The 23,804-nt window shown below is 38.4% G+C and overlaps 1 non-coding gene across 1 annotated transcript; it reads left to right on the top strand.

Moving 5' to 3' along the window:
* Positions 1 to 4,160: 4,160 nt before the first annotated feature.
* On the top strand, positions 4,161 to 4,264 carry LOC112714062 (small nucleolar RNA R71). Its single transcript, XR_003159018.1, has one exon. It is a non-coding gene; the product is annotated as a small nucleolar RNA R71 (small nucleolar RNA).
* The last annotated feature ends 19,540 nt before the right edge of the window (positions 4,265 to 23,804 follow it).

Raw genomic sequence — 23,804 nt, 5'->3', positions numbered from 1 at the left:
AAGACGAAGAAAAAGAAAATATTGAGGAGAAGGTGGAGTGTTGGTTTCGGCCAAGGTATAGAAGAGGGGGTTGTGTTGTGTGAAAAGGAAGTGGAATTGAGGGGTTTATATAGGAAAATGGGAGAGGGTAGGTTCGGCCATTTAGGGTGGGTTTGAGTGGGAAAGTGTTTTTGAATTTTGAAGGTAGGTGGGGTTTTTGGGGAAGAGTAGATGGATGTGAGTGGTGAAGGGGGTAATTAGGAAGAGAGATTGAAGTTGATGGGAAGTGTGACATGGGGAAGAGTGAAATAGGATTAGGAGGTAAGGTGGGAATATGTTAGGTGGGGATCCTGTGGGGTCCACAGATCCTGAGGTGATCCTGTGAGGTCCACAGATCCTAAGATGATCCTGTGGGGTCCACAGATCCTGAGGTGTCAAGGAATTACATCCCTGCACCAAATAGGCATGTAAAATGCCTTTGCATACCATTCTGGCGTTTAAACGCCGAGGTGATGCACGTTCTGGGCGTTCAACGCCCATGTAAAGCATGTTCTGGGCATTCAACGCCCATATGTAGCATGTTTCTGGCGTTGAACGCCAATTTCATGCTTGTTACTGGCGCTCAGCGCCAGCTTTCCTCAAGGCACATTCCTGGCGTTCAAACACCAGAATGTTGCTTGTTTCTGGCGTTCAGCGCCAGATTCATGCTCTGTTCTGGCGTTGAACGCCAGCCAGATGCTCCTTACTGGTGTTGAACGCCAGTCTGCCTTTCCTCCAGGGTGTGATTTTTCTTCTGCTGTTTTTGATTCTGTTTTTAATTTTTATATTTTTTTCGTGACTCCTCATGATCACGTACCTAATAAAACACAAAATAACAATAAAATAAAATAAAATAAAAATTAGATAAATAAAATTGGGTTGCCTCCCAACAAGCGCTTCTTTAATGTCAATAGCTTGACATTGTGCTCTCATGGAGCCACAAAGGTGATCAGGTCAATGTTGTATAGTCCCAACACCAAACTTAGAGTTTGGATATGGGGTCTTAACACCAAACTTAGTGTTTGGTTGTGGCCTCCCAAGACCAAACTTAGAGTTTGACTGTGGGGGCTCTTCTTGACTCTGAACTGAGAGAAGCTCTTCATGCTTACTCTCCTTTATCATAGAGGGATGGCTATGTGCCTTAAACACAAGGTAGTCCCCATTCAATTGAAGGACTAATTCACATCTGTTGACATCTATCACAGCTCCTGCTGTGGCTAGGAAAGGTCTTCCAAGGATGATACACTCATCCTCTTCCTTCCTAGTGTCTAAGATTATGAAATCAGCAGGGATGTAAAGGCCTTCAACCTTTACTAACACATCCTCTACTATTCCATAAGCTTGTCTCAATGACTTGTCTGCCAATTGTAATGAGAACAAGGCAGGTTGTACCTCAATGATTCCCAGCTTCTCCATTACAGAGAGTGGCCTAAGATTTATCCCTGACCCCAGATCACATAGAGCTTTTTCAAAGGTCAATGTGCCTATGGTACAAGGCATTAAGAATTTTCCAGGATCTTGTTTCTTTTGAGGTAAAATTTGCTGAATCCAGGTGTCTAGTTCACTAATGAGCAATAGAGGTTCACTTTCCCAAGTCTCATTACCAAACAACTTGGCATTCAACTTCATGATAGCTCCTAAATATTGAGTGATGAGCGGATAATTTGTACGCTTTTTGGCATTGTTTTTAGTATGTTTTTAGTGTGTTTTAGTTAGTTTTTAGTATATTTCTATTAGTTTTTAGTTAAAATTCACTTTTTTGGACTTTACTATGAGTTTGTGTGTTTTTCTGTGATTTCAGGTATTTTCTGGCTGAAATTGAGGGACTTGAGCAAAAATCTGATTCAGAGGCTGAAAAGGACTGCAGATGCTGTTGGATTCTGACCTCCCTGCACTCGAAGTAGATTTTCTGGAGCTACAGGAGCCCAATTGGCGCGCTCTCAACGGCGTTGGAAAGTAGACATCCTGGGCTTTCCAGAAATATATAATAGTCCATACTTTGCCCGAGATTTGATGGCCCAAACCGGCGTCCCAAATCAGCTCAAAACTGCCCGGCGTTAAACGCCGGAACTGGCACAAGAATGGGAGTTAAACGCCCAAACTGGCACAAAAGCTGGCGTTTAACTCCAAGAAGAGTCTCTACATGAAAATGCTTCAATGCTCAGCCCAAGCAAACACCAATTCTGGATCCCTCTCTGGGGCCGAAGCCAATGATCACTACTATCACTTATGTATTTTCAACGGTGGAGTTTCTACACACCATAGATTAAGGTGTGGAGCTCTGCTGTACCTCGAGTATTAATGCAATTACTATTGTTGTTCTATTCAATTCAGCTTATTCTTGTTCTAAGATATTCATTTGCAACCAAGAACATGATGAATGTGATGATTATGTGACACTCATCATCATTCTCACTTATGAACGAGTGCCTGACAACCACTTCTGTTCTACAAGCAAACAAGGCTTGAATGTTTATCTCTTGGATCCCTTGATCGGAATCTTCGTGGTATAAGCTAGAATTGATGGCGGCATTCAAGAGAATCCGGAAGGTCTAAACCTTGTCTGTGGTATTCTGAGTAGGATTCAATGATTGAATGACTGTGACGAGCTTCAAACTCGCGATTGTGGGGCGTTAGTGACAGACGCAAAAGAATCACTGGATTCTATTCCGACATGATCGAGAACCAACAGCTGATTAGCCGTGCCGTGACAGGGTGCGTTGAACATTTTCACTGAGAGGATGGGAGGTAGCCACTGACAACGGTGAAACCCTACATACAGCTTGCCATGGAAAGGAGTAAGAATGATTGGATGAAGACAGTAGGAAAGCAGAGAGACGGAAGGGACAAAGCATCTCCATACGTTTATCTGAAATTCTCACTAATGAATTACATAAGTATCTCTATCTTTATCTTTATGTTTTATTCATAAATCATCCATAACCATTTGAGTTTGCCTGACTAAGATTTACAAGGTGACCATAGCTTGCTTCATACCAACAATCTCTGTGGGATCGACCCTTACTCGCGTAAGGTTTATTACTTGGACGACCCAGTACACTTGCTGGTTAGTTGTGCGAAGTTGTGATAAACAGTTGAGATTGCAATTGAGTGTACCATGTTGATGACGCCATTGATGATCACAATTTTGTGCACCATTGAGCAACTTGCTCTCCAGTCATATCTTCATCCTCTTCAGAGGAAGAATAGTCTTCAGAGCTCATGAATGGCAGAAGGAGATTTAATGGAATCTCTATGGTCTCTATTTGAGCCTCAAATTCCTTTGGATCCTTAATAGGAAACTCCATCTTGCTTGAGGGACGTCCCAGGAGGTCCTCTTCACTAGAATTTTCATCCTCCTCCTCCCTTGTGCATTTGGCCATAATGATTAAATCAATGGCCTTGCACTCTCCTTTTGGATTCTCTTCTGTATTGCTTGGGAGAATACTGGGAGGAGTTTCAATGACTTTCTTACTCAGCTGGCCCACTTGTGCCTCTAGATAATGGAGGATCTTGTTTCACTCATGAAACTAAAAGTGGCCTTTGACAGATCAGAGACTAAATTGGCTAAATTAGAAGTGTTTTGTTCAGAATTCTCTGTCTGTTGCTGAGAAGATGATGGAAAAGGCTTGCTATTGCTCAGCCTATTGCGTCCACCATTGTTAAAGCCTTGTTGAGGCTTTTGTTGATCCTTTCATGAGAAATTTGGATGATTTCTCCATGATGAATTATAGGTGTTTCCATAAGGTTCACCCATGTAATTTACCTCTGCTATTGTAGGGTTCTCAGGATCATAAGCTTCTTCAGAAGCCGCCTCTTTAGTACTGTTGGATGCATTTTGCCATCCATTCAGACTTTGAGAGATCATGTTGACTTGCTGAGTCAACACTTTGTTCTGAGCCAATATGGCATTCAGAGCATCAATTTCAAGAACTCCTTTCTTCTGAGGTATCCCATTATTCACGGAATTCCTCTCAGAAGTGTACATGAATTGGTTATTTGCAACCATGTCAATTTGTTCTTGAGCTTCTGCAGGCGTTTTCTTTAGGTGAATGGATCCACCTGCAGAATGGTCCAATGACATTTTTGAAAATTCAGATAGACCATAATAGAATATATCTAATATGGTCCATTCTGAAAACATGTCAGATGGACACCATTTGGTCAACTGCTTGTATCTTTCCCAAGCTTCATAGAGGGATTCACCATCTTTTTGTTTGAAGGTCTGAACATCCACTCTAAGCTTGCTCAGCTTTTGAGGAGGAAAGAATTTATCCAAGAAAGCCATGACCAGCTTATCCCATGAGTCCAGGCTATCCTTAGGTTGTGAATCCAACCATATTCTAGCTCTGTCTCTTACTGCAAAAGGGAAAAGCATGAGTCTGTAGACTTCAGGATCTACTCCATTCGTCTTTACAGTCTCACAAATCTGCAAGAACGCAGTTAAAAACTGATAAGGATCTTCAGATGGAAGTCCATAGAACTTGCAGTTTTGTTGCATTAAGGCAACTAATTGAGGCTTAAGCTCAAAATTATTGGCTCCAATGGCATGAATGGAGATGCTTCTTCAATCAAATTTGGACATGGGCTTGGTAAAGTCACCAAGCATCCTTCTTGCATTATCATTATTGGGTTCGGCTGCCATCTCCTTTCAGGTTCAGGATCAATTTCAACAAGAGTGCCTTTTTTCTTGTTCCTGCTCATATGAAATAGAACAAAACTGCAAGAAATTCCTTTATGTTAGTAGAAAAAGAAGGGGATAGAAGAAAGAAAAGTAAAGAATCCAAACACAAGGGATAGATTGGGTTCGGATTTTTAGATGAGGAGAGGTGAAGAGAAGTGTTAGTAAATAAATAATTAAATAGAATAAGAAAAGAGATAGAGAATTTCAAAAATAATTTTGAAAAAGTGGTTGGTGATTTTCGAAAATTAAAGATAAGATATGATTAAACTTAAAATTTAAAACAATTAAAAAGAATTTTTGAAAAAGAGAGAGGTATTTTCGAAAATTAGAGAGGGATAGGTAGTTAGTTGGTTTTGAAAAAGATAAGAAACAAACAAAAAGTCAAATAGTTAGTTAAAAAAAAATTAAATTTGAAAAGATGAGAAGATAAGAAGTTAGATAAGATATTTTGAAATCAAATTTTGAAAAAGATAAAATTTTGAAAAAGATAAGATAAAAAGATAAGATTTTTAAGAAAAATGCATTTTGAAAAAGATTTAATTTTTTAAAATGACTTAACTAACAAGAAACTACAATATAAGATTCTAGGATTTAAAGATTGAACTTTTCTTAACAAGAAAGTAACAAACTTCAAATTTTTGAACCAATCACATTAATTGTTAGCATATTTTCGAAAATATGATATAAAAAATGAGGAAAAGGATTTTGAAAATAGTTTGAAAAAGAATTTAAAAAGATAAGATTTTTAAAATTGAAATTTTGACTTGACTTGTAAGAAACAACTAATTTTAAAAATTTTTGACCAAGTCAACCCAAAATTTTGAAAATTTGGAGAGAAAAAAGGAAAAGATATATTTTTGATTTTTTGGAATTTTTAATTATGAGAGAGAAAAATACAAATATGACCCAAAACATGAAAATTTTGGATCAAAACACTTAATGCATGCAAGAACATTATGAATGTCAAGATGAACACCAAGAACACCTTGAAGATCATGATGAAAATCAAGAACATAATTTGAAAAATTTTTTTTTTGATGCAAAGAAAATATGCAAGACACCAAACTTAGAAATTTTTAATGCATGGACTCTAACAAACGAAAAATGCATATGAAAAACAACAAACAACACAAAACAAGAAATCATCAAGATCAAACAAGAAGACTTGTCAAGAACAACTTGAAGATCATGAAGAACACTATGAATGCATGGAATTTTCGAAAAATGCAAGAAATTTTTTTTTTTAAAACATGCAATTGACACCAAACTTAAAAATTGACTCAAGACTCAAACAAGAAACGCAAAATATTTTTTATTTTTATGATTTTATTATTTTTTTTGGATTTTTATTAATTTTTTCGAAAATAAAGTTTTGAAAAATGAAAAAGAAAAGAAAAATTTTGAAAAAGATTTTTGAAAAGTTTTTTGAAAAGAAAATTACCTAATCTGAGCAACAAGATGAACCGTCAGTTGTTCATACTCGAACAATCCCCGGAAACGGCGCCAAAAACTTGGTGGACGAAATTGTGATCCTCAAAGTTGGTCTCTTTGTACTTGTATGAAATTTATTTAATGGCTATATCAAAAATACCCCAAAGAGATAATGGTATGATGAATTGGGATCTTAATAATCCCTGGTGTGATCATAACTCCGTTCAACTTAACCAGCAAGTGTACTGGGTCATCCAAGTAATACCTTACGTGAGTAAGGGTCGATCCCACAGAGATTGTTGGTATGAAGCAAGCTATGGTTACCTTGTAAATCTTAGTCAGGCAGATTAAATAGTTTATGATGAGTTCGAAAATTAATAATAAACAGAAAATAAAATAGGATAGAAATACTTATGTAGATCAATAGTGGGAATTTCAGATAGGCATGTGGAGGTGCTGTGCTCCTCTTGAATCTCTACTTTCTTATTACATTCATCCAATTTCTTCTTAATCCTTTCCATGGCAAGCTGTATGTAGGGCATCACCATCGTCAATGGCTATTTTTCATCCTCTCGGGAAAATGGTCCTATGCGCTGTCACTGCATGGCTAATCGTCTGGAGGCATCACCCTTGACAATGGCTACATCCCATCCTCTCAGTGAAAATGGTCCAAATGCTCTGTCACAGCACGACTAATCATCTGTCGGTTCTCAATCAGGTTGGAATAGAATCCATTGATTCTTTTGCGTCTGTCACTAACGCCCAGCCTTCAGGAGTTTGAAGCTTGTCACAGTCATTCAATACCGGAATCTTACTCGGAATACCACAGACAAGGTTAGACTTTCCAGATTCTCGGAATCCTACTTGGAATACCACAGACAAGGTTAGACTTTCCGGATTCCCATGAATGCCGCCATCTATCTAGCTTATACCATGAAGATTCTGTTGGGGAATCTAAGAGATATGCGCTCGGCCTAAGGTAGAACGGAAGTGGTTGTCAATCACGCGCGTTCATAGGTGAGAATGATGATGAGTGTCACAGATCATCACATTCATCAAGTTGATGTGCAACGTATATCTTGGAATAAGAATAAAAGATAGTTGAATAGAAAATAATAGTAATTGTATTAAAACTTGAGGTACAGTAGAGCTCCACACCCTTAATCTATGGTGTGTAGAAACTCCACCGTTGAAAATACATAAGTGAAAGGTTCAGGCATGGCCAAATGGCCAGCCCCCCAAAACATGATCAATGGCCTCCTAAGATAAAGAATAAAACAAAACTGAGACCAAAGATGAAACGTGGTCAAAAGACGTCTAATACAATAGTTAAATGTCCTATATATACTAGACTAGCTACTAGGGTTTACAGAAGTAAGTAATTGATGCATAAATCCACTTCCGGGGCCCACTTGGTGTATGTTTGGGCTTAGCTTGATCTATCCACGAGCTGAGGCTTTTATTGGAGTTGAACGCCAAGTTGTAACGTGTTTTGGGCGTTCAACTCCGGGTCGTGACGTGTTTCTGGCGTTTAACTCCAGAGAGCAGCATGTACTTGGCGTTGAGCGCCACTTTACGTCATCAATTCCCGAATAACGTATGGACTATTATATATTGCTGGAAAGCTCTGGATGTCTACTTTCCAACGCCGTTGAGAGCGCGCCATTTGGAGTTCTGTAGCTCCAGAAAATCCATTTTGAGTGCAGGGAGGTCAGATTCCAACAGCATCAGCAGTCCTTTGTGAGCCTCCTATCAGAGTTTTGCTCAAGTCCCTCAATTTCAGCCAGAAATTACCTGAAATCACAGAAAAACATACAAACTCATAGTATAGTCCAGAAATGTGAATTTAACATAAAAACTAATGAAAACATCCCTGAAAGTAGCTTAAACTTGCTAAAAACTACCTAAAAACAATGCCAAAAAGCGTATAAATTATCCGCTCATCACTTAACTAGGAGAATCAATAACACTATCTGAACTCTGAGCTCCTATAGATGCCAATCATTCTAAACTTCAAAGGATAAAGTGAGATGCCAAAGCTGTTCAGAAGCAAAAAACTACTAGTCCCGCTCATCTAATTAGAACTAAGCTTCATTGATGTTTTGGGATTTATAGTATATTCTCTTCTTTTTATCCTATTTGATTTTCAGTTGCTTGGGGACAAGCAACAATTTAAGTTTGGTGTTGTGATGAGCGGATAATTTATACGTTTTTTGGCATTGTTTTTAGGTAGTTTTTAGTAGGATCTAGCTACTTTTAGGGACGTTTATATTAGTTTTTATGAAAAAATCATATTTTTGGACTTTACTATGAGTTTGTGTATTTTTTTGTGATTTCAAGTATTTTCTGGCTGAAATTGAGGGACCTGAGCAAAAATGTATTAGGAGGCTAACAAAGGAATGTTGATGCTATTGGATTCTGACCTTCCTGCACTCGAAATGGATTTTTTGGAGCTACAGAACTCGAAATGGCACGCTCTCAACTGCGTTGAAAAGTAGACATCCAGGGCTTTCCAGAAATCTATAATAGTCCATACTTCAGTCAAGTTTAGATGACGCAAACTAGCATTCAACACCAGTTCCATGCTGTATCCTGGAGTAAAACGCTAGAAACACGTCACAAACCAGAGTTAAATGCCAAAAACACGTTACAACTTGGCGTTTAACTCCAAGAGAAGCCTCTGCACGTGTAAAGCTCAAGCTCAGCCCAAGCACACATCAAAGTGGGCCCCGGAAGTGGATTTCTGCACTTAGACTTATTTCTGTAAACCCTAGCAACTAGTTTAGTATAAATAGAACTTTTTACTATTGTATTTATATCTTTGATCAGTTTATGCGATCTTAGACATTGGGGGCTGGCCTCTCGACCATGCCTGGACCTTGTTCTTAGGTATTTTCGAGAATTAATGCAAAGTACTACTGTTTTTCTATTCAACTCTCGTTTATATCTATTCTAAGATACCCATTCGCGCCTCAGAACCTGATGAATATGATGAATATGTGACGCTCATCATCATTCTCACCTATGAATGCATTCCTGACAACCACTTCCGTTCTACAAGCAAACAAGCTAGAATGAGTATCTCTTGGGTTCCTTAACCAGAATCTTAGTGGTATAAGCTAGAATCCATTGGCAGCATTCTTGAGAATTCAGAAAGTCTAAACCTTGTCTGTGGTATTCCGAGTAGGATTCAAGGATTGAATGACTGTGACGAGCTTCAAACTCACGAGTGTTGGGCGTAGTGACAGACGCAAAAGGATCAATGGATCCTATTCCAGCATGATCGAGAATCGAAAGATGATTATCCGTGCTGTGACAGAGCACCTGGACCATTTTCATTCAAAGGACAGACGGTAGCCATTGACAACGGTGATCCCCCAACATACAGCTTATCGTGGAAAGGAATATGCACGATTGGATGGAGACAGCAGGAAAGCAGACGTTCAAAGAGCCATACAGCACCTTCATATGCTTATCTGAAATTCCCACCAATGAGTTACATAAGTATCTCTATCTTTATTTCATGCTTTATTTATCTTTATATTCAAAAACCATTACAACCATTTGAATCCACCTGACTGAGATTTACAAGGTGACCATAGCTTGCTTCATACCAACAATCTCCATGGGATCGACCCTTACTCACGTAATGTTTATTACTTGGACGACCCAGTGCACTTGCTGGTTAGTGATGCGAAGTTGTGAAGAAAGTGCTGAGATTATAAATGCGCATACCAAGTTGAGCGCCATTATTAGAGATCACAATTTCGTGCACTAGCATACTATTAAGATTTAAGACTAAAAAGATGAAAATTAGAGGCTTAGAGGTTTGAAATTTGTTTGAAAAACACAAAACCAATATTTGCTGAAAATAGGGTCACGCGTACGCGTGAGCATACGTATTACCATTCATGCATACACATTAGCACCATCCCAAAATGACTGACTGCGTATGTGGATTTTTGCGTACACACGCGTACGCGTGTGCTATGCGTACGCGTGAGCGTGCGTTTTGGCCCATTTCACGTATGCATTACCATTTACACATACGCATATGGGCCGGCCAGACGTATGACAATGTATGCATATCCATACAATGCAACAGCACCAAAAAAGTTGCTAAGTCCAAAATTTTCAATTTGCACACCAAACTTTGATCGAGCATAACTTCCTCATTTTAAAACATTTTTCCTCCGTTATTCAAACGGCATAAACATCTTGGACCAAATTTTATTTCTAAATAAGTTTGACATAAATCATAGGTTTGGAGTTCAAGTTATGCTTTACCAAAGTTGGCCAAAATCAAACTTTTCACCAAAACCAATAAATCTCAAATTTCAAAACTCTTTTCAAAACTCTTTTCAAACCTTACCAATTCGGCCTCAACCACATTCCCACTTCCTTACTCATTCCAGAAGTCATTAATTCTCAATTTTATCAATCTTAACTTAATAATCCAAGTTCACAATTCACAATATACATTATTAATTTTCAACCTTCCATTTTCATCAAAGCCCACAACCAAAATGTTCAACATACAAAACCAATTATCCATATCAAGCACAATTTTAACTTCAACTCAACCTTTATACATGCCAAATATCATCAAACACAAATCACATGCGTCATCAACAAGGACATCAATTCCTCCTTCAGAAAAACAATAACCACATAATCTAAACAATCCATTATAACCAATCAACAACATCTCAAATTTGATTCCTATCCTAGGGTTTCTAGCCTAAATTTTCACATTACGTTACATTTTAGATACAAGAAACCGAAACCATACCTTGGCCGGTTTCCCGCTCAACCCGGAATACCTCCAATTCAACTCATCCTCAACTTTCAAGACTCCAACACCTCCAAGATCATATTTCTAGCTTGCAAATCACCTCAAGCTTCCAAAATCTGCATCAAGCTCCAATCCATTTACATATATACCTTGCCTAACATGCATAATATGCACCCATACATACAACTCAATATCTAATCACAAAAACTCAAGTATTTGACTTAGGGTTGAGAATGTTACCATACCCAAGGATCAAAGAGGCAAGATTAAGCCTTTCCCTCAAACTATTTGGATCCAATAACATCAAAAACTCAAAATCTCAACACAGTTTACCCAATAATTTTGAACTCAAGGGCTGCAAAATCAGAGAGGGATTCATGGCTTACCTCTTGAATAAAGTTTTGGACTTTGTAGAGCTCAAATTCGCGGTCACGTGACCACAAACGGTGCGGCAATCAGAGCTCCGGATTAAAAGTTATGATCAATTGAAATTTGAATTGAATGAGGGAAAGGGTTTCATGCTCCCCCTTTCTCTTTCAGCATGTTTATGTTTCATGTGGGGAAGGAAGGACTATGCCCTTCACTTAATTGGCTATTGGGTTGGGCCAAGGGCCCAATACAGGACCCGGTTGGCCCAGTTCGGCCTGTTCGGCACAATCTTGGGCCAAATTCTTTAAAATTAGTGTCGAAATTCTCATTTTAATTTTCTATATCATATTAAACTATAAAATTTCACTTTTTAATTTTCTAGAATAAATTTTAATTTGTAGGTTAATTATTCATCAATTAACCGGGTTTTACAAAATCCAATCCAATGCTGTTTTGAATTGACTATTTTGTTCATGTGGATCGTTCAGAGGGCATGGCCAACAACCATTTGACCCGCATTTACAACCTCCATGAAAGGCTTGACAAAATACTGACAGCCAACAAGAATGAGATTCTAGATCTTCTGTCGAGGATCGAAGCCAACGGTAAAGGGATCTTGTAACACCACCATGTGATTGCTGAGTTTGAGAATCCCTAAGGAGAATAGGCAGAAGCTAACTAATGGTGCTTTTGGAAAAGTTCTTAAATCTACTCAGGTCCAAGTATATATTAGTATATATTAGAATATAATATCATCATCATTTGTGTGAATTTTTTCTCAATTTTATTACTTGTGTATTTACATAGGAAGAAATCATTTTGCCTCCCTGGGTTGCTCTGGCAGTTCGTCCAAGGCTTGATGTTTGGCAGTACCTTCGTGTCAATGTCCATGCTCTTGTTGTAGAAGAGTTGCAAGCTGCCGAGCACTTGTGCTTCAAGGAGGAGCTTGTTGATGGAAGGTAAATCAATTCCTTTCTTCCTTTTTGTCTTGTTTTGGTGCATGCATTCAAGTTTTTTGTTGCTGTAGTTCTAATGCCAACTTTGTTCTTGATTTGGACTTCGAGCCCTTCGCTGCCTCCTTCCTTCGCCCAACTCTTAACAAGTTTATTGGTGACAGTATGCAGTTCCTTAAATGCCACCTGTAAACCCCGTAAAATTAGCGAATAATTAATCAATAAATTAATTTTTTATAAAAGAAATTAGAAATGCAAATTTTATAGTTTAATTGGATAGAGCTAATTAAAACAAGAATTTTGACACCAATTTCAAAAAATTTGACCCAAGATTGGCCGAACCAATTAAACCAGTCGAACCAGACCCGAACTAGGCTCGTTGGCCAAACTGACTCATCAAATAAAGTGAGCTTCAGCTCATTCTTTCTCTTCCATATTCAGGAAATGCAGATGCACAACCAAGAAAGAGGGGAAGAACATTTCTAAGGTTCCAAACCCTTGCATAGATTTAAATCCACGTAACTTTTTATCTGGAGCTTCGATTGTCGCATCGTTTGCGGCCACACGTTCATGGCGTCGAGGATGGAAAAGCCACATTTTCTTCCTCAATATCTTCACCTTTAGTTTTGAAATTTATGAACAAAGGTATTGAAAATTGTTAAATTTTGGTGTTTAGGTTCGAATTAGCTTAAGAGAAATGCTTAATCTTGCTTCATTGGTGCTTGAGTAAGGTGAGAATTATAGAACACTAGCTAAGTCATTGATTTTTATGATTTGGGTATTAAATTTTGGATATATATATATATGTAAAAATGTGAATTAGGTTGGTGTATATGAAAATTAGAGCTTGATTTAATACATTGGAGGCTTGGTGGAGTTTGAGAGTCATTGTCTTAGAGATTTTGGACCTTTGGGGTTGTGATTGGTGCCTTGGTGGTATCTCAGGTTATACGTAGAAACTGGCCAAGGTATGCTTTAGGATTCTCGTATTTAATGTGTAAGGTTTTGTGAAAACTTAGGCTAGATGACCATAAGCTAGGTGTGAATGTTTGAATGCGTTAAATGTTTAGTACCTTGATAATGATTATGGATTTTCAATTGATTTTTAGCTTGATAACTGATGTTGGTGATGGAATATAATGTTATATGGTGAATTAGTAATAATTGGCAAGGTATTAAGAAATGACTATGTATACGTGATGAAGGATGATGATCTTGTTGTTTAGTTGGGTAATTAGTATATAGGATTGTGCATATAAGAGTAAAATTGATTAAGCTAGGATGTGGAGGTTTTGGCATTTTAAAGAGGTTTGTTGTTGTGCTGGATACATGTATAGGAAGTGGGAATTAAGTTTGATTTTAATGAAAATTGAGGTTTGAGGTTTTTGTGAAAAATTGATTTTTAGCCAAACTTTGGTGAGCCATAACTTCGCTTTCGGACCCCCAAATTGTTTCAAGTCTGTTTTATATGAAAATTGGTTTGTTAAGTTTACGTCGTTTGAAGAACAAAAAAAACTGATTTAAAAAAAAAAGTTATGCGTGTCGGAAGTTTGGGATTAAAAATTGAAATTCTGCAGGTTTTCAAACTTAGCCAAAAATTGTTTATAAAACGTAGGACCATGCGTACGCATGACCTGGGATTTCTGCGTACGCGAATTTCCTTTACGCGACCATGTGTTTCTGTTTGACATGAATGCATGCGCGTTGTAACACCTCAATTACCCTAAGCTTTACCTCTAGCCGTAAGGCAAAGGTTAATAAGAGGTTACGACAGTTCTACGACTTATACATATATACATATATATATATATATGTATATATTAAGAAGGAATTAATATATTCTAGAAGCCTGATGAAGGATTAATAATCAAATTACAAAATTACAAAAGCGTGAGACGTCACACGAAACTAACGCATAAGATACAAGGTATAGGTGTAAGAGAATAGAACATATATAAATATAAGAATATAATAATCATAGAGAACTAGTTGCAGCTTGCGGAGTTTAAGTCGACTAGTTATAAATAGAAATATACAGAGTTTTAGAATTAAAACAGCTTATACAACCTATCTCTCAAGTAAGCCTCTAACGCCATAAAGTTAAAACACAAAAAGATGTGAGAATAACTATAACAAAGTAATATAAATTAAACCAAGGAGGAACCATACTCCGCCCTGTCACCATATCTGCAATCTCACTGAAGTAGATTATGATCTGCATCTGAAAAACAACAACAAAGTATGGAATGAGAACCGGAGGTTCTCAGTATGGTAACAGTGCCCAATGGTGTAAGATGTAAGGACCTGGGACGCCAGAGGCAATTCTAGAACTCCACATCACATACTGATATTCAAGCTTAGAACAAAATAAATAAATATAATAAGAACTTGAACCATAAACCAAGGTTGTCTAAACCTAGGGTAATTCTAACTAATACTAATCACACCGCTGTATCCCACAGCCATCGCCAACCTAACCTCCGTGCGATCCCATTGCCACTGCCTACCTAACCTCCTCAGCATGAAACAATCACAATTAATGCAAACAAGTAAAACACAAGTAGAAACATAGGAAGCAAGTAGTTCAAGTAAGCAAATAGGCATGTGACACAATTAGGCGAACTCACGTAATCAAAGCAAACAAGCACATAAAAGATGCATATGATGAATATCTGTCCTATTGGCTCGTGATATCACTTGTCGGATCATAAATGCCAACCCGACACATCCTTTCGGATGTTGCTTTTCTGCCGCACCCACGAATATAGTGTCGGGCACACTCTATTGACCCACAGATATAGTGCCAGGCACACGCTATTCACCCACGGATATAGTGCCGCTCACACTTGCATGCATAACCCAATGATATAGTGCCTGGCACACTCTTGCAGCAGAAAAGATTATCAATCATAATTCAATCCCAAGGACATAATACCCTGCACACTATCATACTTAATCCAAGGATATAGTGCCTGGCACACTCTCATTATTTAACAAGATCATCATTCCTCTTTGAGTCCTCAACTCATCATAACCATCATCATTTCATCACTTCCATTCCAAGCTCATTAGTTCATCAATTTCCCAATTCATTGTCAACAACCACCATATGCACCACTCTTCCTTCCCTCTCAACTAACTCTTCTACAATACACCAGAAACCTAAACCTCTGTCTGCTAGGTTTAAAAAAAAAACCCGAATCAAACCCCCTAGGACCTTTTCCATGTTATAGTACCCGAAAATAAGTCAAAGAGTCTTAAAATGGTGTTATAGAAGCTTACCATCTTGTCGGGAAGGTGAAACAGTTGAAAACAAAGTTTAAAATTATAAAACAAGGCGTGCGCGTCCGCACAGGGGTGTGCGTGCACACACCTAGGAAGATTTTGAAAGTGTGCGTACGCACAGGTACTATAATAAATTCTGTTCACACACACATGCTGTGCAAGCGGCCCTAACAGACGTCCCTTCCCGACTTGTGCGTGTGCACAAGGTTGTGCGTCCGCACAGGTCGTGATTCCTCATTGATGTGCGGGCGCACAACCTATGCTAGCGCTGCTAGCAGAGCCCTTTCCCCTGCCTGTGCGTACGCACAGGTCTGTGCGTCCGCACAGAATAACATTTTCACAGGGTTGTGCGTGCGCACAAGGCTGTGCGCGCGCACATATCAGAAATCCTAAAATTCTGCAACTTTGCAAAATTTCAGATTTTCAATACCAACTTTGAATGATCATAACTTCCTCTACAAAATTCCAAATTTTGCAAACTTTATATCAAATCGAAGGGTTTTCAATAACCTTTGATTCTAACCCAAAATCAACAAATTTTGAAAGCTGAGTAAAAGTTATGATCAGACAAAGTTCACCAAAAATCCATTTTTACCCAAAATCTCATCAACTCAAATTTTGACCAACCCTCAATCCAATACCAATTCAATCACATATCAACGATACCAAAACAGCTCAAAATTCATACAAACACTACCTCAACCATTTTCTCACTCACACAACCTTCTAAACCATTCAATAATTCTAAATCCAACCTAATTCACATTTTTCCAAATTTCCATTAACCTTATTAACTTCAACATGACTTCTCACCATTTCTATCCTTATTCAACTATACCACATCCAACATTTAATATCTCAATTATCAACCCCTTCAACACTCATCAATCCAAACATCAAATATAAAATACCATAATCAATCTTCCACCAACACCTTCAACAATCATCATTCTTTCACTATCAATCTTCCTCAACAACCTCATTCATGCTTTATACCAATATTCAAAAATATAGATTCATTCAAAATTCAATATACCTCATACCTCAACATCATTATTTAACATCTAAAAAATCAAATCATCAAGAATCATCAACCAACCCACATCAACAACCACTATAAATCTTCATCAATTCCAACAATTTATCATCAAACAATAACTAACATTAACCAACATCATAATACATAATTAGCACTAATAATCCTCAACAATCACCATCATCATACATATACCACAACAACCACATATCCAATTCAATCCTATCCTATGGGCCACTAGCCTAAGTGTCCATAAACATTACATATTACATAAAGAAAACCGAAACCATATCTTGGTTCTATTCTCAATATGCTCAAACACCAAACTTGATTCCAATCAAACTTCCACCAAGCTCTAAAAACAAGCTTCATACATACAACATAACCATACATTAACAACTAAAGCTCATACTATACCAAACCACAAGGATAAAGAGGTTCCATACCTTAGCCAATGAGATTAGGGATAAAATCCATCAATTACCCGCTACTAGAGATCACCTAACCAACCAAAACCACAAAATCTACTCAAAACCATAACGTCAAAAATGCAGAAATCTAGGGCACAAAACTGGGAATTGAGACACGGTTTCTTGCCAGATTTTTTTAGATAGAAACGTAGAGCTCAACGAGAGCTTCGCATGGCCACAAACGGCTCATCAATCGGAGCTTCGGATCAAAAGTTATGGCTTCTGGGAGGTAGAGGTGAAAAGTGCACTCTCTTCCTCCTCTCCTCTCTTCAAAACCGCCGCTCTCTCATCAAAATGGGGGAGAATAGGCTGAGATGCTCATTAAATGAGCTTATATATGTTGGACCTTGGGTCCGGTCCAACTCATTAGCGTTTTTAGTCCGTTTGGCCCACTTTGGGCCAAAACCTTTAAGATTAATGTCTGGTTTTCGATTCTAAATTATTTTTTATCTTCTCAAAACAATAAATCAATTTTCAACATCTTATTTTCCCAAAATATGCAATACTGGACAGACTAGAGCCGGTACTGCCAGCTTAATCGCTAGTACGCATTTTTACAGGAACTTTTCGAAAGAAATACATTTTCCAACTCAGAAAAATGCACTGAAACCAAATTTCTCATTTATATTTTCAAATTAAAACTTCTAAATTTTGAATATATTTTGTGCACAAATTATTTCACTAAAATGGTTTTACGTGAAAACGCGGGTTCTTACATCCTCCCCTCCTTAAAAAGATTTTCGCCCTCGAAAATCCGAATCACGCGATGGGATATATATATACATATATTCCCCATGAAGCATCCTACTTTCAACGTTACTAATCCAACAAGTTGCCAAGGCACCTCGTTCACCATCATCCTACCGTGTCAACGTTCTCTCTCGCCAACTCCTCCATAGAATAGTTCACTTGGATAGGCAGAAAATGAGCAAATTTGGTTAAGCAAAACACGACCACCCATACCGCATCATACCCCACTTCCACTAAGGAATCTCAATTAGGTTGTATCATTCCGGACGGCTTTTGATACTCTATCTTTGCCTTCTAACAGGTCAAACACTTGGATGCCACAGTAGCTACATCACCTTTCTCCCCAGGCCATCACGACATCTTCTTTAAGTTATAATACATCTTCATGCTTCTGGAATGAACAGAAAATCTTCAAACTTCCGACATCCTGATTGCAACCTCTCCCCTTATCTCTCCACAATCTTTCACCATCCTTTGTAAATTCTTCACGCCTCTTATCACCAACTGGTTGCAACAATTTCTGAAGCTTCCGCTCATCTTGCTGAGCCTTCTGAATCTCCGTTTTAAACGTGATTGAAATCTACAACTGGCTCAAACAAGCTCTTTCGGCCACCTCACCAATGTCTAGCTTAAGATCCAAAACTTACCCTCTAACTCCTTTTACTTGATTCTCACCCAAGCAATTGTTAAAGATTTCTGACCCAATGCATCTGCGATCACCTTCGCCTTTCCAGGATGATAACTCAATTCAAAATCATAATCCTTTAGCAACTCCATCCGTCTTCTCCAACACATTTTAAGCTCTTTCTGATCGAAGACATACATGAGACTCTTATGATTAGAAAAGACGCTAAACCTCACTCCGCACAGGTGGTGCCTCCAAATCTCCGGTGCAAACACAATCGCCGCTAATTCCAGATCATGAGTTGAATAGTTCACCTCATGCGGTCCCAATTGACACGATGCGTAAGCCACCACACTCCGGTAATGCATCAACATGCAACTTAAACTCTTCAGAGAAACGTCATAGTATACTTCGGACGGTTCATGCAGTTCCAACAAGATTAAAGCAGGTGTTAAAGTTAACTTCTGCTTCAAAGTCTGAAAACTCTCTGCACACTTCGTCATCCAAACAAAGGCACTTCCTTTCTTGTCAATCCTAGCCATCGGTAATGAAATCCGGGAAAATCCTTCAATGAATCTCCGGTAATATCTGGCTAAATCCAAGAAGCTTCTGACTTCCGTCACCGTTGTCGGTCTTTCTCATCCCATCACCGTTTTCTACCTTATAAGGATCTATGGTCATTCCTTCCTTGCTCACCACATGACCTAAGAGCTTCACTTCTCCCTTCCAGAACTCACTCTTCGACAACTTGGCGTACCACTTCTGCTGCGTCACTCTGATTTATCGTCACAAGAAATCCAGAAATCCTTTCTTTTAAACCAAAATACCGATTTTGTAATACTTTTCAAAACCTTTAAAACAAGTCCAATCTAAATGAGTCCAATGTTAAAACCTTATCAAAAGAGTCAAAAACCTTTGATTGGTAAATCAATCATTTTAAAGCATGATTTTCCTAAATTCATTGTAACCCTTAAATTTGAATCCATTTTGATAAGTTAGATTTACACCCAAAATCACAAGACAACAAAATCTCAGGACTCACTTTCCTTTTAAAATCGTATCACTTGATCAAAAATTCAAATCCTAGTTTCAAACCTAAATCAGTTAAACCAAAGCTCCAAACCAGATTTGAAAATCACTCTAAATCTTAAAACGGCAAAAATCATAGTTAAAAACCGTAAGGACGTTAGTCGGTATTTCCGTTGCCACTAGTGCTGAACCGCACCCATCGCTCACACAGGGAACCACCAAAACTTCTAGTCATACCTGGTAACCGTTCCGGCATGCCAACTCGGATAGTTCGTCATCACAAGTCCGAAATCCTCGACTACCGTCGATAGAATCCTCCTTTCCCATGGTTTACTTCCAACAAAACTCTAAGTTCCTTAAATTCTAACGATGACTTTACAAAAGATAGAACCAAACTAACCTCAGGTCCAGGCAACATAAGACTCAAAGTATACGCTTACCTATCGTTAGAGGATCCGACCCCGTTGCCTCTCGTGCCTCCAAAGCAAACACACGGCCTAGTTGCTGACTCTTACCCACACCTTGGTTCCTCCCTCTACGGCAGTCCTTAGCAAGGTGCCCTAGCAATCCGCAAGTGTAGCATCGACCATCTCCCTTTTCCATGTGGAACTAAGTGTTGTTGTTCTTTTTGAAATCCCCTTGACCTCGCAGATGTTGAGGAGTTTGTTCATTTCATTTAAAATCCTGTCCCTTTGGTCCAAGATGATCGTCACGCTCCCTACTAGTAATTCCTCTAGAAGTCTCCTTTAACGAGGCTACCATTTTCGCGTATTCTTTAACCACTCTTGCCTTGTTCACCAAATCAGAGAAAATACGAATCTCCATAGGAGCCAAAATAGTCATGATGTCGTACTTCAAACCCCTTTGATACGTGATACACTTACAACTTTCATAGGTTTTCGAGGCACCCTGACACGCCGTAGAGAACCTACAAAGTTCCTCAAATTTGCTAGTATAATCTACCACAGACACAGAACCTTGCTTCAACTGCATCAGTTCCATCTCATTCACTTTCCTTGCAGACTTAGGGAAGTAAATCTTGTAAAAGGCCGTTTGAAATACATCCCAAGAAACATCAGCATTCTAGAGCTGTAGCAAGCGGCATTTTTCCTGCCACCAATGCTGGGCCTCTTCCCGAAGTTGGTAAGCAGCAAATACTACATATTGGTTATGCGGGACATGCTGCACTTGCAGTGCGTGTTCCATTGCTTGGAACCAGTCATCCGCTTTCATGGGATTAGTTGAACATCGAAAACTCAGAGGATAAACCTTGAGAAAGGTTGCCAAGGTCATCAGAGCACCTCCCATGTTATCTCCGTTTCCTCCCGCATTCTCATTCACATTTCTTTTACCATTTTTGTTTCTGTTTTCGGCCGGTTGGCCTAACCTCTGCACAGCTTGCAGAGTCGTAGTAGCGGTAGCCCCCATGACGTTTGCAAGATTTGCCAATGCCGCCATGAACTCGACATGGTTATCGATCGATTGCTCATTCTTACTCTTTTCTCATGAAACGCGTATGACCTTGTCCACGAGTGGCCATTGGGTTCCTGTCTACACCAAATAATCGATATCAATGTGATCAGTCTCAATATCAAAAGCCTAGTGCTTCAATTATCCCAAATAGGCACTCATAAACAAGCATGCTGTGAATATCAAGTAAATAACCTAATAGCATCAAAGAAAAGACACACAGAGTATGCAATGAAGCACAATCAGTCCATTCCTCAAGCTCACGAGGATGAACCGCTCTGATACCACTAAATGTAACACCCCAATTATCCTAAGCTTTACCTCTAGCCGTAAGGCAAAGGTTGATCAGAGGTTACGACAGTTCTAAGGCTTATATATATATATATATATATATATATATATATATATATATATATATATATAAAGAAGGAATTAATTTATTCTAGAAGCCTGATGAAGCATTAATAATCAAATTACAGAATTTCAAAAGCGTGAGACGTCACACGAAGCTAACACATAAGATACAAGGTATAGGTGAAAGAGAATAGAACATATATAAATATAAGAATATAATAATCACATAGAACTCGCCGCAGCTTGCGGAGTTTAAGCCGACTAGTTAGAAATAGAAATATACAGAGTTTTAGATTTAAAATAGCTTATACAACCTATCTCTCAAGTAAGCCTCTAAGGCCATAAAGTTAAAACACAAAAAGATGTGAGAGTAACTATAACAAAGTAATATAAATCAAACCAAGGAGGAACCATAGTCCGCTCTGTCACCATATCCGCAATCTCACCGAAGTAAATTACGACCTCCATCTGAAAAATAACAACAAAGTATGGAATGAGAACAGGAGGTTCTCAGTATGGTAACAATGTCCAACAATGTAAGATGTAAGGCCCCGGGACGCCGAAGGCAATCCTATAACGCCACTCACATACTGATATTCAAGCTTAGAACAAAATAAATAAATATAATAAGAACATAAACCATAAACCAGGGTTGTCTAAACCTAGGGGAATTTTAACTAATACTAATCACACCTCTGTATCCCACAGCCGTCGCCAACCTAACCTCCGTGCAATCCCATCGCCACCACCTACCTAACTTCCTCAGCACCAGACAATCACAATTAATGCAAACAAGTAAAACACAAGTAGAAACATATAAAGCAAGTAGTTCAAGTAAGCAAATAGGCATGTTATACAATTAGGCGAACTCACGTAATCAAAGTAAACAAGCACATAAAAGATGCATATGATGAATGCCTGTCCTATTGGCTCGTGATATCACTTGTTGGACCATAAATGCCAACCCGACACATCCTTTCGGATGTCGCTTTTCTACCGCACCCACGAATATAGTGTCAGGCACACTCTATTGACCCACGGATATAGTGCTGGGCACACGTTATTCACCCACGAATATAGTGCTAGAAACACTTGCATGCATAACCCAAGGATATAGTGCCTGGCACATGATAAACCCCAATTCCGTGGTTTATCTTGTTCTTATTTTAGGGGATTTTATCACCTTTTCCCAGATTTATTCAATAAAAAAGCATGGTTTTGAAATTCTCCCTCAATTTGTGCTTAAATGTAAAAATACGCTTTTTAGGCCCTTAAATTAGTGATTTTGATTCAAGTTAATTCCATTCAATGCCTTGATGTATTTGTTAGTGATTTCAAGTCCATAAGGCAAGTATTGGATGGAAGAAGTGAAGGAAAAAGCATGCAAAGTGGAGAATGCATGAGAAAATAATGATTGGGAGTGCATCAATGGACGCGCACGCGTACCAGGCGCGCACGCATAGAAGTGACATCGCATGGCGATGCGTACACGTATATGGTGCGTACGCGTGGATAGAAAATTGCCAAATGGCGCGGACGCGTACATGACGCGTACGCATCGATGCTCGCACGTGATTCGCTTAAAGACAAAATGCTGGAGGCAATTTCTAAGCTGTCCAGGCCCAATTCCAACCCATTCTTGAAGCTATTTCATGTAGAATTCCAGTTAGAGCAAAGGGGGGAGCACTTAGTTAGTCAACATGAGCCTTTAGTTAGTCTTCTAGAGAGAGTATCTCCCTTTTCTCTCTAGAATTAGGTTAGGATCAGGATAAATTCTCTTAAATCTAAGTGTAATTTCTTGATTTCATCTTGTTTCCTTCACAATTTCTTATTCTAATGTCTTAATTCTCTAGTTTCTCTTGATAAATTCTTGTTTTGTGCTCTTTTATATTGATGAACTCTTGTTGGATTCCCTTTTCTTTTAATGCAATTTTATGTTTCCATGCTCTCTTTGATGTTTATTTTCATTGATATTGTTGATTTATTGCTCATGATGGTTATAGATCTTGTTAATTCTTGCAATTGGTGATGTTTATTTTTCTTGCACTCTAGTTGTTTGATGGAATGCTTCCTTTAGTTTAAGAGTAGTTTTATCTACTCTTGGCCTAGGCTAAGGGATTGAGTTACCTTGAGTCATTCGGTCTCAATGAATTGGTGATTGAGAACCCTTGGTGATCAATTTGATACTCATTGATACTAACCCACTACTAATCTAAGTAGTAGATAGGTTGGGACTTATGGGTTGATGTCATCAAGCCTATTTAACGTACTTCAAGCCTAGGAGTAGATATTACGTAGTTAAGGCTTTTGGAAATAGACTTAATAGGTTGGCCTCTCATAATTATCAATATATGGTTTGTAGACAAGGATGGTGATCTCAATTACCTATGTCTAGCCAGGAGTATGTTTCCTTCCTTTTATCAGTTAATTGTTTGTTTACTTTCTTGCCCATTTACTTTCTTGCCAATATAAAACCAAACCCCCTTTAATCCCTTTGTTCTTTCAGAGCCAATAATTGAGCATTTCATTGCAATC

This window comes from Arachis hypogaea, chromosome 9, assembly GCF_003086295.3.
Source record: "Arachis hypogaea cultivar Tifrunner chromosome 9, arahy.Tifrunner.gnm2.J5K5, whole genome shotgun sequence".
In the NCBI taxonomy this organism is placed as follows: Eukaryota; Viridiplantae; Streptophyta; class Magnoliopsida; order Fabales; family Fabaceae; genus Arachis; species Arachis hypogaea.
The sequence above is the reverse complement of the archived record's forward strand: the minus strand, read 5'-3'. Positions and strand labels throughout refer to the sequence as shown.